Source organism: Hypanus sabinus, chromosome 28 (assembly GCF_030144855.1).
Source record: "Hypanus sabinus isolate sHypSab1 chromosome 28, sHypSab1.hap1, whole genome shotgun sequence".
Taxonomy (NCBI): Eukaryota; Metazoa; Chordata; class Chondrichthyes; order Myliobatiformes; family Dasyatidae; genus Hypanus; species Hypanus sabinus.
The window spans coordinates 40,187,801-40,202,066 of record NC_082733.1 but is presented as its reverse complement, the minus strand read 5'-3'; positions in this window follow the sequence as shown (position 1 = coordinate 40,202,066).

Here is a 14,266-nt window from a genome sequence, read left to right as displayed (position 1 = left end):
CTGCTTGCATTTACCCTAGCCATACCCCTCCATCCCTCAGATCTCCCCTCATTTTCCAGAAAATTGGTCATATGGGTGTAACTAGGCAGAGGAGTCTTGGGCTGGAAGGGCCTGTAACCGTGCTGTGTCTTCAAAAATAATAAAATCTCAACTGCACGCACTCCAGCTTGAAGATAACCTTCTTATAATAGGGTACAAATTATAAAAGAAGATAAAAGATGAGCTTTATTTTATTTTACATACAGTGAAATGCATTATTTGTGTCAAATCAGTGAGGATCGCGCTGGCCAGACCACAAGTGTCATCAAGCCTTGGGCGCCAACATGGCAAGCCCGTGGCTCACTAACTAACCTGCATGTCTTTGGACTGTGGGAGGAAACCAGAGCACCAGGAGGAAACCCACACGGTCACAGGGAGAACGTACAGATTCCTATAATGCAGGTGCGGTCTCCACAGTGACTTGTATCTGCAATGTAATGTCTCTACTCCTGAACTTGGTACCCTGACTGATGTTTAGTGTTACTAAAGCTTTGCAGAAGGATAATTAATACAGCTAATGCTGCTTTGATAGTCATCACTGGACTGTTGGAATACTGGAGTGGGAAAGATGGGCAGAAACCTAATGGTATCTCCTTTGTAAGTCATCCTCTTCATGATAACCCCTCAAACTCTACACTACCAAACAGATAGTATTGGTGCGATCACTCAAATGGAGTATGATCTCCTAAAGGTTGGCTGTGGGTGGAGTTCAGTCGGGAATCCACATATTCCGGTGCAGTGTGGACACGAATAATTGTGGTTGGGTCTTTTGGTTTTTCGGACTCTCCTTTCACAGCTGCTACTTGTTCTCTGAGGCATGGCAGAGGTTGTTCTCGTGGCACAGCTCCCCCTTGAACAGATTTGCTCCAGGTGGACCTTACTGAGTGCCATGTCTTCCCAGTTTTAAGATGGAATGTTGAGTTTTTCAGGCTGAATTTGATACTATCTTTGAAGCATTCCTTTTGTTCACCAGGGGTTCACTGACCTTTCCAATGGGAATAAAGGATCTGTTTGGGGAGACATGAGTTAGGCATCTGAATGACATGACTTATCCATCGGAGTTGGTGTTGCTTTGTCATGGTGGAGATGCTGGCCTCCTCCAGTATGCTGATGTTAGTGCATCTGTCCTTCCAGCATGTACATGCAAAGTGAGGTGACATCTATGGAGAGGAGGGGTCGACATTTCAAGCTAAGATCTTTCATCAGGACTGACTGGTGAAGGGTTTTGGTCTGAAACGCTGACTATTCATTCCTCCCCATAGATACTGCCTGGCTTGCTCTGACATTTTGTGTGTTGTCTTCTTCAGCCCATCACTCCCTCCTCCCATCTGCCAATCACCCCTCCTTACCAGTTCTTGCTCCACCCCTCCCCTCACCCTCTGGCTTTTCTGACCAGATGAAGGGTCTGGACTCAAAAACATCAATTGTCCATTTCCCTTCACAGATGCTGCCTGAGCCGATGAGGTCCTCCAGCTCCAGATTTAAGTATCTGCAGTCTCTCATTGCCTCCTCACGACGCTTGTGGAGGCCAAGTCGCAGGGTGCCACATTAGCTTTGGGCTTTGGAGTTCAATTCTGGCGCCGCCTGTAAGGTGTTTAGTCATTCTCCCTGTGACCACGTGGGTTTCCTCCCACAGTCCAAAGACGTAGCGGTTCATAGGTTAATTGATTATTGTAAATTGACCTGTGATTAGGCTAGTTTTAAATAGATGGGTTGCTGGGCGGCACTGAAGAGCCAATCCCATGTTGTGTCTCTAAATTAATGAAAATAAATTATATTTAAAGTGGAGGTCGATAGGTTCTTGATTAGTGAGGGCATCAAAAGGTTACAGGGAGAAAGCAGTGGAAAAGGGTTAAAGGGATAATAAATCAGCCAAGATCGAGTGGCAGAGAAGACTTGATGGGCAGAATGATCTAATTCTGCTCCTGCGTCTTAAGAAACTTACTATCGAGTCTTTTTTTAATCTTGAGAAACAGCCTTCAGCTCTTGCATCACAGTATCCATCTGCTGGTTTCAGTGACTCCAGAGTTTAGTTCCACTCAATGTCAGGAAGTCCAGGGCATGTTTTGATCAATCTTTCTGTTAAGAATTTCCTGTCATCAGTGCTTAACTTGCTGGCTGCTCCACTAAACCAGTGTTCTGTTTCTCCATACCACCGTTTAGCTTATTCTGATCCAGCTTTATCATCTGCCCACTGTGCCTCAGTCTGGAAGGAGGAATGCCTTGCTCCTTCCTATTGGAGCACAGACACAGTGAAGGTGAAATTGAGGGAGCTAGTGGACAAGGTCCATTCACAGAATTCTGTCTCCATCTCTTTTCAAAAAGGATTATTTTACTGAGAAACAGCTCTTCAAGCCCTGCCACCCAGCAACCTCCAATTTTACCCTGGCCTAATCACGGACAATTTACAATGACCAATTATCCTACCAATTGGTACAGCTTCGGGCCAAGGGAGGAAACTGGAACTCCCAGAGGAAACCCGTGCAGCTACCGAGAGAACATAAAAGCTTACAGGCAGTGATGGGGAGTTGAACCTTGCTCACCTGTACTGTAAAGTGTTGTGCTAACTACGCTACTGTGTGGCCCCAAAACAAAATTTAAAATTTATTACAACAGGAGAGAAGGTAGTTTATACTCCACATATTGCTTCCAGAAGTAAGCTGGGTTTATAGAACAGTGTATCGGGAATAGGATGGGACCATTCAACAACCTATCCACGAATCTAACCTAAACTCAGATATTTTACACTGGAGATTCAAGAAGCTGGAAATCTTGACACACAAAATGCTGGAGGAACTCAGCAAGTCAGGCAGCATCAATGAAGAGAAATAAACAGTCAATGTTTCAGTCCTGATGAAGGGTCTCTACCCAAAGCATCATTATTCCCCCGCTGAGTTCTTCCAGAGTTGTATGTGTGTTTCTCCATAAATCTTTTGTACCTTTCCCTTACAACATAAGAAATGTTGCAGAAACTCAGCAAGTGAGGTGACATCTATGAGGGGGGGGGGGGGTCAACATTTCAAGCTAAGATCTTTCATCAGGACTGACTGGTGAAGGGTTTTGGTCTGAAACGCTGACTATTCGTTCCTCCCCATAGATGCTGCCTGACTTGCTGAGTTCCAACGTTTTGTGTGTTGTCTTCTTAAGTACCTCACCCCTGCTGGAGCATAGGACAGCAACAGCAGCTCGCCAGAGTTCTCTGTCCTGGGCCAGTCTTTCAAGTTGTCCAAGGTGTAGCCCATCTTCTTAGTAGATCCTTCCTCTCTCAGGGATGAAGTCTCTGGAGCTTCTGTTGTCCTGGGAGCACCCATGGCATAGTTGTGTGTGTTCCTGTATAAATCTTTTCCACCTTTCCCTTAGTTTTGGTTAACACAATTTATATCAATTTCAATCTTAGAATTAATAGGTGTCATTGGATAAAGGGATTATCAAATTTCTATCATTCCCTAGCTGCAGATGACTTTCTCAACTTCAGTAGGAAAGGCCGAGCAATATTTTCAGCTACTGCCTTCTCTGAAACCCCAAACAATGAAAGTGGACCCTTTTCCTCCATCCTGTCAGAAAGCTTTTGTTAAATCAATTCTTAATCATCTAAATTTGAGGAGCGCTCCCCCTGTTGGAATAACACTACAGCACAGAAATGGGCCCTTCTGGCTCATCTAGTCCATGCTGAACTATTCATCTGCCTCAGTCCATTGACCTGCAGCCAGACCGTAGCCTTCCATACCCTTCCCATTCATGTACCTATCCAAATTTCTCTGAAAAGCTGAAATTGAACTTGCATCAACCACTTAAGACCATAGGATGTGGGAGCAGAATTAGACCATTTGGCCCATCGAGTCTGCTCCGCCATTTCATCATGCTGATCCATTTCCCTCTCAGCCCCAATCTGCTGCCTTCTCCCAGTACCCCTTGATGTCTACTCTAGTCAAGCTTCTATCAACCTCTGCCTTAAATATACCCAATGACTTGGCCTCCATGGATGCACCACCCTCTGGCTAAAGAAATTCCTCCTCATCTCTGTTCTAAAAGGACGTCCTTCTATATTTCCTCTGGTCCTAGACTCTGACACTATAGCAAACATCCACTCCAGAGTCTACTCTATCTAGGCCAGGGGACCACAGATACTAGGGGTCCATACAGGCTGGGAACCCTTGATCCAGGCCTTCCAATGAGACCACCCCGTTCTTCTCTGGTAACTCTGGTAAATACAGGCCCAGGGCCATCAAAGAGTCCTTTGAAAAGTAACAGACCACTTCAGCAAGTAGTTTAAAATCCAAGACTGACGTTTCCTGCTTCAGAATTTTAAGCAATGCGAAGGGGATTAGGGTTCAGCACGTAACTGGATTGAGGTTCTGTTCCTGTAAGGAATCACCAGGCAGTCAAACGCCGGGGGGACTGGAGGGCAGAATAAGAGCACACTCCATTCAGAATCTCTGAGCGTAAAGTCAATCAAAGGTCAGCCTGTAAAAGAGCATTGGTATTTTGTTTAAACTCAGGAAAACTAGATTGCTTCCTGTTTACAAAGTAATTAGGTCACAAGAGCAAACAGCAACTAAATAAATCTAGTCTCAAGTAAAAGGAGCCTGGTCTGGGGGGATGGTGGTGGGGGAAGAAACACTTTGGTGCCGTGGATTCTGTTCTGCCCCTCTTCTCACTGCTTCTGTCAGGAAAAAAAGTTAAGGGAACTTGGGTCCCACACCACCAGCCTCAGGAACAATTGTTACCCTACCACCCTCAGGCCCCTGAACTGGCATGGATAACTTCACTCACCTCAACACTGAACTGATCACCCAACGCAACCTAAGATTTTGCTGGATCCAACCCAGCCATTGATCACATCTGCGCAGAGCACAGCCACAAGAAAGCAGCATCCATCATCATGGACCGCCACCACCCAGGTCATGCTCTCTTCTCACTGCTACCATTGGGAAGGAGGTACAGGAGCCTTACATCCTACACCAGCAGGTTCAGAACAGTTTGACCCTACAACGGTCAGGCTCCTGAACCAGAGTGAGTAACTTTACAAGCCTCAACACTGATCACTGAACACAACAAATGAACTGACTTCCAAAGACTCTACAACTCAGGTCCTCAGTATTATTTATGAAGTTATATATTTATTTTTTTCTGTATTTGCACCATTTTTGTTTTGCACATTGGTTGCTTGTCAGTCTTTGTAGTTTTTCATTGATTCTATTGTATTTCTTTGTTCTATTGTGAATGCCTGCAAGAAAATTAATGCTCCCTCCTGCAGTCACCCTACCACTCCTCCCACATCGCCAACCCTCTGTTTCTTCCCTTTGCCAACTCCCCCTCCCTTAAACCCCTCAACACCCCAAGTCCCTCTCGCCTCTCAAATCCCCTCCCCTCACCTTCCTCTCCATCATTCTCTCCCCACCCAGCTTCGGTTGAATTATTTACACAAGTGTTCTGCTACCTGTCTCATGGAGTACTCTGACAAAGCACTGAGCTTTGCACTGTCCGTGAACTGCAGACAGGAAAGGAGTTAATAAAGACCAGGCTATTGGAGGAAACAAAAGGACAGCAGACAACTGACCAATCAGAATCAGAGGCACAAAGGGACTTGGAAGTCTAAGTAGAGCACTCCCTATTGGTTAATTGGCTGGTGACCAGTGGTGTTCCACAGGGGTCGGTCTTGGGACTGCTTCTTTTCGTGGTATATGCCAATGGTTGGACGGTGGAATTGATGGCCTTGTGGTCATGTTTGTGGAGAAACAGGTAGTGTTGAGAAAGCAGGGAGACTGCAGAAGGACAAACGTTGGACAAAGGGGTGGCAGATGGAATTTAGTTTAGGGAAGTGTTTGGTCATACATTTTAGAAGAAGCAATAAAGCCATTGACCTGTTTGCTAAAAGGGGAGAAAATGCAGAAATCAGAGGTCCAAAGTGACTTGAGAGTCCTCATGCAGGATTCCCTGAAGGTTAACTTGCAGATTGAGTCAGTAGTAAGGAAGGCAAACGCAATGTTAGCATTTGTTTTGAAAGTACTAGAGTATAAAAGCAAAAGGCAAGGATGTAATGCTCAGAACTGATAAAACATTGGTCACTCTGAATCTGGAGAATCATGAACAGTTTTGGGCCCCTTTTCTAAGGGATGTGCTGGCATTGGAGAGGGCCCAGAGGAGGTTTGACAAAAGTGATCCTGAGAATGGAAGGGTTAACACATAAGATGGCTCTGGGCCTGTACTCGCTGGAGTTTAGAAGAATGATGGGGGGCCTCGTTGAAACTATTGAATATTGAAAGGCCTAGATAGAGTGGACGAGGAGAGGCTGTTTCCTATAGTGAGGAAGACCAGGACTAGAGGGCACAACCTCGGATGCTGTGGGCCTGTTCTATTCTGGAGCTTAGAAAAATGAATGAGATCTCATGAAAACCTACCTCTTCAGTTGCTGGAAATCCAGAACACATCCAAAATGCCTGAGGACTCAGCACCTATGGAGGGGAATGAACATCAGGCTGAGATCCTTCATCACTACTAGAAAGGAAAGGGGTGGGAACCAGAATGAGATGGGAGGGGAAGGAGGAGGAGTACAAGCTGGCAGGTGGGAGTTGATAGTCCCGATTAATAGGCTTAACCTGAAATGTCATCTCTTTATGCATCTCCATATATGATGTCTGACCTGCTGAGTTCCTTCAACATTTTGTACGTGTTAAGAGTCAGAGAAAAGTACAGCAAAGAAATGGGCTCTTTGACCCATGCCAAAACCATTTAAGCTGCCTACTCCCATTGACCTTCATTGGGACTATGGCCCAACATACCCCTCCCATCCATATACCTATCCAAACTTCCCTGAAATGTCAAATTCAATCTGCTCCACCACTTGTGCCGGAAACGCGTTTCGCACTCTCGCGATCCTCTGGGTGTAGAAGTTTTCCTCACGTTAGGTGATAGGCGAGGCCAAGTTGTGGGTTGTAATGAAATAATAAGCTGGGAGGGTGAGGTGAAGTGCTGACGAAGAAGGAATCTGATGGGAGAGGAGAGTGGACCACGGAAGAAAGGGAAGGCAGATCCCAGCAGAGAGCTTCAGAAAGCATTTCTCTCAAACTTTTCCATGTAGACTGTGCCTGCCGCTTTAAGAAAGGTCTAACGCCTGCATCAGCATCTGATAATTATTTAAGCTATCACTTCGAGTTCTGTGCTTAATGTGATTAATTAAAACAGATTCAAGCTCAGCATAATATTTCAAACATAAACTGCTATTTTGGTCCCTTACCCTCACACGAAATAACTACAAAGTGTGTTCTTTCTCAGATACACAGAATTAATCCTGGTTTACAAACTCAGGGTGTAATTTGACTTCTACGTATATGAGCATCTGCGTCTGTACTTCACTGGTGGTCTGTAGATGTCTAACTTCTTGTTTATCATTCACTTGGAAGTGATCTTAGTAACAATGCAAGGCTTTGAATTACTTGTAGAAGGAAAGGCACATACAGAAAAGGGCAGAAGCTGGTGTGCAGTCAACCACGTGGGCACCAATCTCAACTGAAAAGTTCATTCAGAATCAGAAACAGGTTTATTATCACCGATAGGCCTCTCCTTTCTTTGAAGTGCACAGAGATTCAGCACGTCACCAAAAAGGTTCAAAGTTCGAAGTAAATTTATTATCAAACTACGTACATGTCATCATATATTATCCTGAGGTTCATTTTCTTGCAGGCATTCACAGAAGAGAAAAGAAATACAGTAGAATCAATGAAAGACTCCGCACAAAGACGGACAAGCAACCTAAAGAAGGCAAACTGTGCAAATACTAGCTAAATGAATACTTAACTAAAACTGAAAACTGTTCCTGAACCTGGTGGTGTGGGACCTGATGGTTGAGGGGTAGTAACTGTTCCTGAACCTGGTGGTGTGGGACCTGATGGTTGAGGGGTAATAACTGTTCCTGAACCTGGTGGTGTGGGACCTGATGGTTGAGGGGTAATAACTGTTCCTGATCCTGGTGGTGTGGGACCTGATGGTTGAGGGGTAATAACTGTTCCTGAACCTGGTGGTGTGGGACCTGATGGTTGTGGGATAATAACTGTTCCTGAACCTGGTGGTGTGGGACCTGATGGTTGAGGGGTAATAACTGTTCCTGATCCTGGTGGTGTGGGACCTGATGGTTGAGGGGTAATAACTGTTCCTGAACCTGGTGGTGTGGGACCTGATGGTTGTGGGATAATAACTGTTCCTGAACCTGGTGGTGTGGGACCTGATGGTTGAGGGGTAATAACTGTTCCTGAACCTGGTGGTGTGGGACCTGATGGTTGAGGGGTAATAACTGTTCCTGATCCTGGTGGTGTGGGACCTGATGGTTGAGGGGTAATAACTGTTCCTGAACCTGGTGGTGTGGGACCTGATGGTTGTGGGATAATAACTGTTCCTGAACCTGGTGGTGTGGGACCTGATGGTTGAGGGGTAATAACTGTTCCTGAACCTGGTGGTGTGGGACCTGATGGTTGAGGGGTAATAACTGTTCCTGAACCTGGTGGTGTGGGACCTGATGGTTGAGGGGTAATAACTGTTCCTGAACCTGGTGGTGTGGGACCTGATGGTTGAGGGGTAATAACTGTTCCTGAACCTGGTGGTGTGGGACCTGATGGTTGAGGGGTAATAACAGTTCCTGAACCTGGTGGTGTGTGACCTGAAGTTTGAGGGGTAATAACTGTTCCTGAACCTGGTGGTGTGGGACCTGATGGTTGAGGGGTAATAACTGTTCCTGAACCTGGTGGTGTGGGACCTGATGGTTGAGGGGTAATAACAGTTCCTGAACCTGGTGGTGTGTGACCTGATGTTTGAGGGGTAATAACTGTTCCTGAACCTGGTGGTGTGGGACCTGATGGTTGAGGGGTAATAACTGTTCCTGAAGCTGGTGGTGTGGGACCTGATGGTTGATGGGTAATAACTGTTCCTGAACTTGGTGGTGTGGTACCTGATGGTTGAGGGGTAAAAACTGTTCCTGAACCTGCTGATGTGGGACCTGATGGTTGAGGGGTAATAACTGTTCCTGAAGCTGGTGGTGTGGGACCTGATGGTTGTGGGATAATAACTGTTCCTGAACCTGGTGGTGTGGGACCTGATGGTTGAGGGGTAATAACAGTTCCTGAACCTGGTGGTGTGTGACCTGATGTTTGAGGGGTAATAACTGTTCCTGAACCTGGTGGTGTGGGACCTGATGGTTGAGGGGTAATAACTGTTCCTGAACCTGGTGGTGTGGGACCTGATGGTTGAGGGGTAATAACAGTTCCTGAACCTGGTGGTGTGTGACCTGATGGTTGAGGGGTAATAACTGTTCCTGAACCTGGTGGTGTGGGACCTGATGGTTGAGGGGTAATAACTGTTCCTGAAGCTGGTGGTGTGGGACCTGATGGTTGATGGGTAATAACTGTTCCTGAACTTGGTGGTGTGGGACTTGATGGTTGAGGGGTAAAAACTGTTCCTGAACCTGCTGATGTGGGACCTGATGGTTGAGGGGTAATAACTGTTCCTGAAGCTGGTGGTGTGGGACCTGATGGTTGTGGGATAATAACTGTTCCTGAAGCTGGTGGTGTGGGACCTGATGGTTGAGGGGTAATAACTGTTCCGGAACCTGGTGGTGTGGGACCTGATGGTTGAGGGGTAATAACTGTTCCTGAAGCTGGTGGTGTGGGACCTGATTTTTGAGGGGTAATAACTGTTCCTGAACCTGGTGATGTGGGACCTGATGGTTGAGGGGTAATAACTGTTCCTGAACCTGGTGATGTGGGACCTGATGGTTGAGGGGTAATAACTGTTCCTGAACCTGGTGATGTGGGACCTGATGGTTGTAGAGTAATAATTGTTCTTGAACCTGGTGGTGTGGGACCTGATGTTTGAGGGGTAATAACTGTTCCTGAACTTGGTGGTGTGGGACCTGTTGGTTGTGGGGTAATAACTGTTCCTGAACCTGGTGGTGAGGGACCTGATGGTTGAGGGGTAATAACTGTTCCTGAACCTGGTGGTGTGGGACCTGATGGTTGAGGGGTAATAACTGTTCCTGATCCTGGTGGTGTGGGACCTGATGGTTGAGGGGTAATAACTGTTCCTGAACCTGGTGGTGTGGGACCTGATGGTTGTGGGATAATAACTGTTCCTGAAGCTGGTGGTGTGGGACCTGATGGTTGAGGGGTAATAACTGTTCCTGAACCTGGTGGTGTGGGACCTGATGGTTGAGGGGTAATAACTGTTCCTGAACCTGGTGGTGTGGGACCTGATGGTTGAGGGGTAATAACTGTTCCTGAACCTGGTGGTGTGGGACCTGATGGTTGAGGGGTAATAACTGTTCCTGAACCTGGTGGTGTGGGACCTGATGGTTGAGGGGTAATAACAGTTCCTGAACCTGGTGGTGTGTGACCTGAAGTTTGAGGGGTAATAACTGTTCCTGAACCTGGTGGTGTGGGACCTGATGGTTGAGGGGTAATAACTGTTCCTGAACCTGGTGGTGTGGGATCTGATGGTTGAGGGGTAATAACAGTTCCTGAACCTGGTGGTGTGTGACCTGATGTTTGAGGGGTAATAACTTCCTGAACCTGGTGGTGTGGGACCTGATGGTTGAGGGGTAATAACTGTTCCTGAAGCTGGTGGTGTGGGACCTGATGGTTGATGGGTAATAACTGTTCCTGAACTTGGTGGTGTGGTACCTGATGGTTGAGGGGTAAAAACTGTTCCTGAACCTGCTGATGTGGGACCTGATGGTTGAGGGGTAATAACTGTTCCTGAAGCTGGTGGTGTGGGACCTGATGGTTGTGGGATAATAACTGTTCCTGAACCTGGTGGTGTGGGACCTGATGGTTGAGGGGTAATAACTGTTCCTGAAGCTGGTGGTGTGGGACCTGATGGTTGATGGGTAATAACTGTTCCTGAACTTGGTGGTGTGGTACCTGATGGTTGAGGGGTAAAAACTGTTCCTGAACCTGCTGATGTGGGACCTGATGGTTGAGGGGTAATAACTGTTCCTGAAGCTGGTGGTGTGGGACCTGATGGTTGTGGGATAATAACTGTTCCTGAACCTGGTGGTGTGGGACCTGATGGTTGAGGGGTAATAACAGTTCCTGAACCTGGTGGTGTGTGACCTGATGTTTGAGGGGTAATAACTGTTCCTGAACCTGGTGGTGTGGGACCTGATGGTTGAGGGGTAATAACTGTTCCTGAACCTGGTGGTGTGGGACCTGATGGTTGAGGGGTAATAACAGTTCCTGAACCTGGTGGTGTGTGACCTGATGGTTGAGGGGTAATAACTGTTCCTGAACCTGGTGGTGTGGGACCTGATGGTTGAGGGGTAATAACTGTTCCTGAAGCTGGTGGTGTGGGACCTGATGGTTGATGGGTAATAACTGTTCCTGAACTTGGTGGTGTGGGACTTGATGGTTGAGGGGTAAAAACTGTTCCTGAACCTGCTGATGTGGGACCTGATGGTTGAGGGGTAATAACTGTTCCTGAAGCTGGTGGTGTGGGACCTGATGGTTGTGGGATAATAACTGTTCCTGAAGCTGGTGGTGTGGGACCTGATGGTTGAGGGGTAATAACTGTTCCGGAACCTGGTGGTGTGGGACCTGATGGTTGAGGGGTAATAACTGTTCCTGAAGCTGGTGGTGTGGGACCTGATGGTTGTAGAGTAATAATTGTTCTTGAACCTGGTGGTGTGGGACCTGATGTTTGAGGGGTAATAACTGTTCCTGAACTTGGTGGTGTGGGACCTGTTGGTTGTGGGGTAATAACTGTTCCTGAACCTGGTGGTGAGGGACCTGATGGTTGAGGGGTAATAACTGTTCCTGAACCTGGTGGTGTGGGACCTGATGGTTGATGGGTAATAACTGTTCCTGAACCTGGTGGTGTGGGACCTGATGCTTGAGGGGTAATAACTGTTCCTGAACCTGGTGGTGTGGGACCCGATGGTTGACGGGTAATAACTGTTCCTGAACCTGGTGGTGTGGGACCCAATGGTTGAGGGGTAATAACTGTTCCTGAACCTGGTGGTGTGGGACCTGATGGTTGATGGGTAATAACTGTTCCTGAAGCTGGTGGTGTGGGACCTGATGGTTGAGGGGTAATAACTGTTCCTGAACCTGGTGGTGTGGGACCTGATGGTTGAGGGGTAATAACTGTTCCTGAACCTGGTGGTGTGGGACCTGATGGTTGTGGGGTAATAACTGTTCCTGAACCTGGTGGTGTGGGACCTGATGGTTGAGGGGTAATAACTGTTCCTGAACCTAGTGGTGTGGGACCTGATGGTTGAGGGGTAATAACTGTTCCTGAACCTGGTGGTATGGGACCTGATGGTTGAGGGGTAATAACTGTTCCGGAACCTGGTGGTGTGGGACCTGATGGTTGAGGGGTAATAACTGTTCCTGAACCTGGTGGTGTGGGACCTGATGGTTGAGGGGTAATAACTGTTCCTGAAGCTGGTGGTGTGGGACCTGATGGTTGAGGGGTAATAACTGTTCCTGAAGCTGGTGGTGTGGGACCTGATGGTTGAGGGGTAATAACTGTTCCTGAAGCTGGTGGTGTGGGACCTGATTTTTGAGGGGTAATAACTGTTCCTGAACCTGGTGATGTGGGACCTGATGGTTGAGGGGTAATAACTGTTCCTGAACCTGGTGATGTGGGACCTGATGTTTGAGGGGTAATAACTGTTCCTGAACTTGGTGGTGTGGGACCTGATGGTTGTGGGGTAATAACTGTTCCTGAACCTGGTGGTGAGGGACCTGATGGTTGAGGGGTAATAACTGTTCCTGAACCTGGTGGTGTGGGACCTGATGGTTGAGGGGTAATAACTGTTCCTGAACCTGGTGGTGTGGGACCTGATGGTTGATGGGTAATAACTGTTCCTGAACCTGGTGGTGTGGGACCTGATGCTTGAGGGGTAATAACTGTTCCTGAACCTGGTGGTGTGGGACCCGATGGTTGACGGGTAATAACTGTTCCTGAACCTGGTGGTGTGGGACCCAATGGTTGAGGGGTAATAACTGTTCCTGAACCTGGTGGTGTGGGACCTGATGGTTGATGGGTAATAACTGTTCCTGAAGCTGGTGGTGTGGGACCTGATGGTTGAGGGATAATAACTGTTCCTGAACCTGGTGGTGTGGGACCTGATGGTTGAGGGGTAATAACTGTTCCTGAACCTGGTGGTGTGGGACCTGATGGTTGAGGGGTAATAACTGTTCCTGAACCTGGTGGTGTGGGACCTGATGGTTGAGGGGTAATAACTGTTCCTGAACCTGGTGATGTGGGACCTGATGGTTGAGGGGTAATAACTGTTCCTGAACCTGGTGGTGTGGGACCTGATGGTTGAGGGGTAATAACTGTTCCTGAACCTGGTGGTGTGGGAAGGTGTTTTATGGTACTGACAGTGGGTATTCAGAATCAGGTTTAATATCACTAGCTCTAATTTGCAATAGTATATATAAAAATTAAATTAAGTAAGTAGTGCAAAAAGAGAGGAAACAAAAGAATGGGGTTGTGTTCTTGGGTTCATTGGCCATTCAGAAATCTGATGTCAGAAGAGAAGAAACTATTCCTGAATCATTGAGTGTGTGTCTTTAGCCTCCCGGAACTCCTCCTGGTTGGTAGCAGTGAGAAGCGTGCATGATCTACGGGGTACTCAATGATGGACTCTCCTCTTTTAAGGCATTGCCTTTTGAAGGTGTCATGAGTGCTGGGGCGACTAATGCCCGTGATGGAACTGGCTGCATTTACAACTTCCTGCAACTTTTTCTGATCCTGTGCATTAGTCTCTCCATCCAGACGGTGATGCAGCCGGTTAGAATGCTGTCCACCTGCAGAACTTTGTAAATACCTTCCAAATATCAAAAGCAAAATATTACCTGAGATAGGAAGCAAAATAATTAACTACGAGGGGTGATTGATAAGTTCATGGCCTAAGTTAGAAGGAGTCAATTTTAGAAAACCTAGAACGTTCATTTTTCCTACATTTACACACTTAGTCCAGTGGTCGTGCAGCATACGGATCCCTTCTTTATAGAAGCCAGCGTCTTGGACCTTCACAACTGGTCCAGAGCATGGGGTGATTGATAAGTTTGTGGCCTAAGGTAGAAGCAGAAGTTATTAACTTCAAACTTTCTGCATTTTCACTCAAAGAGTTGAACTACACGTGCATGTAATGAGAGCTGTATAACTCATCTCCTTCTACCTTAGGCCACAAACTTACCAATCACCCCTGCTGCGGACCACCTGGTGGTCC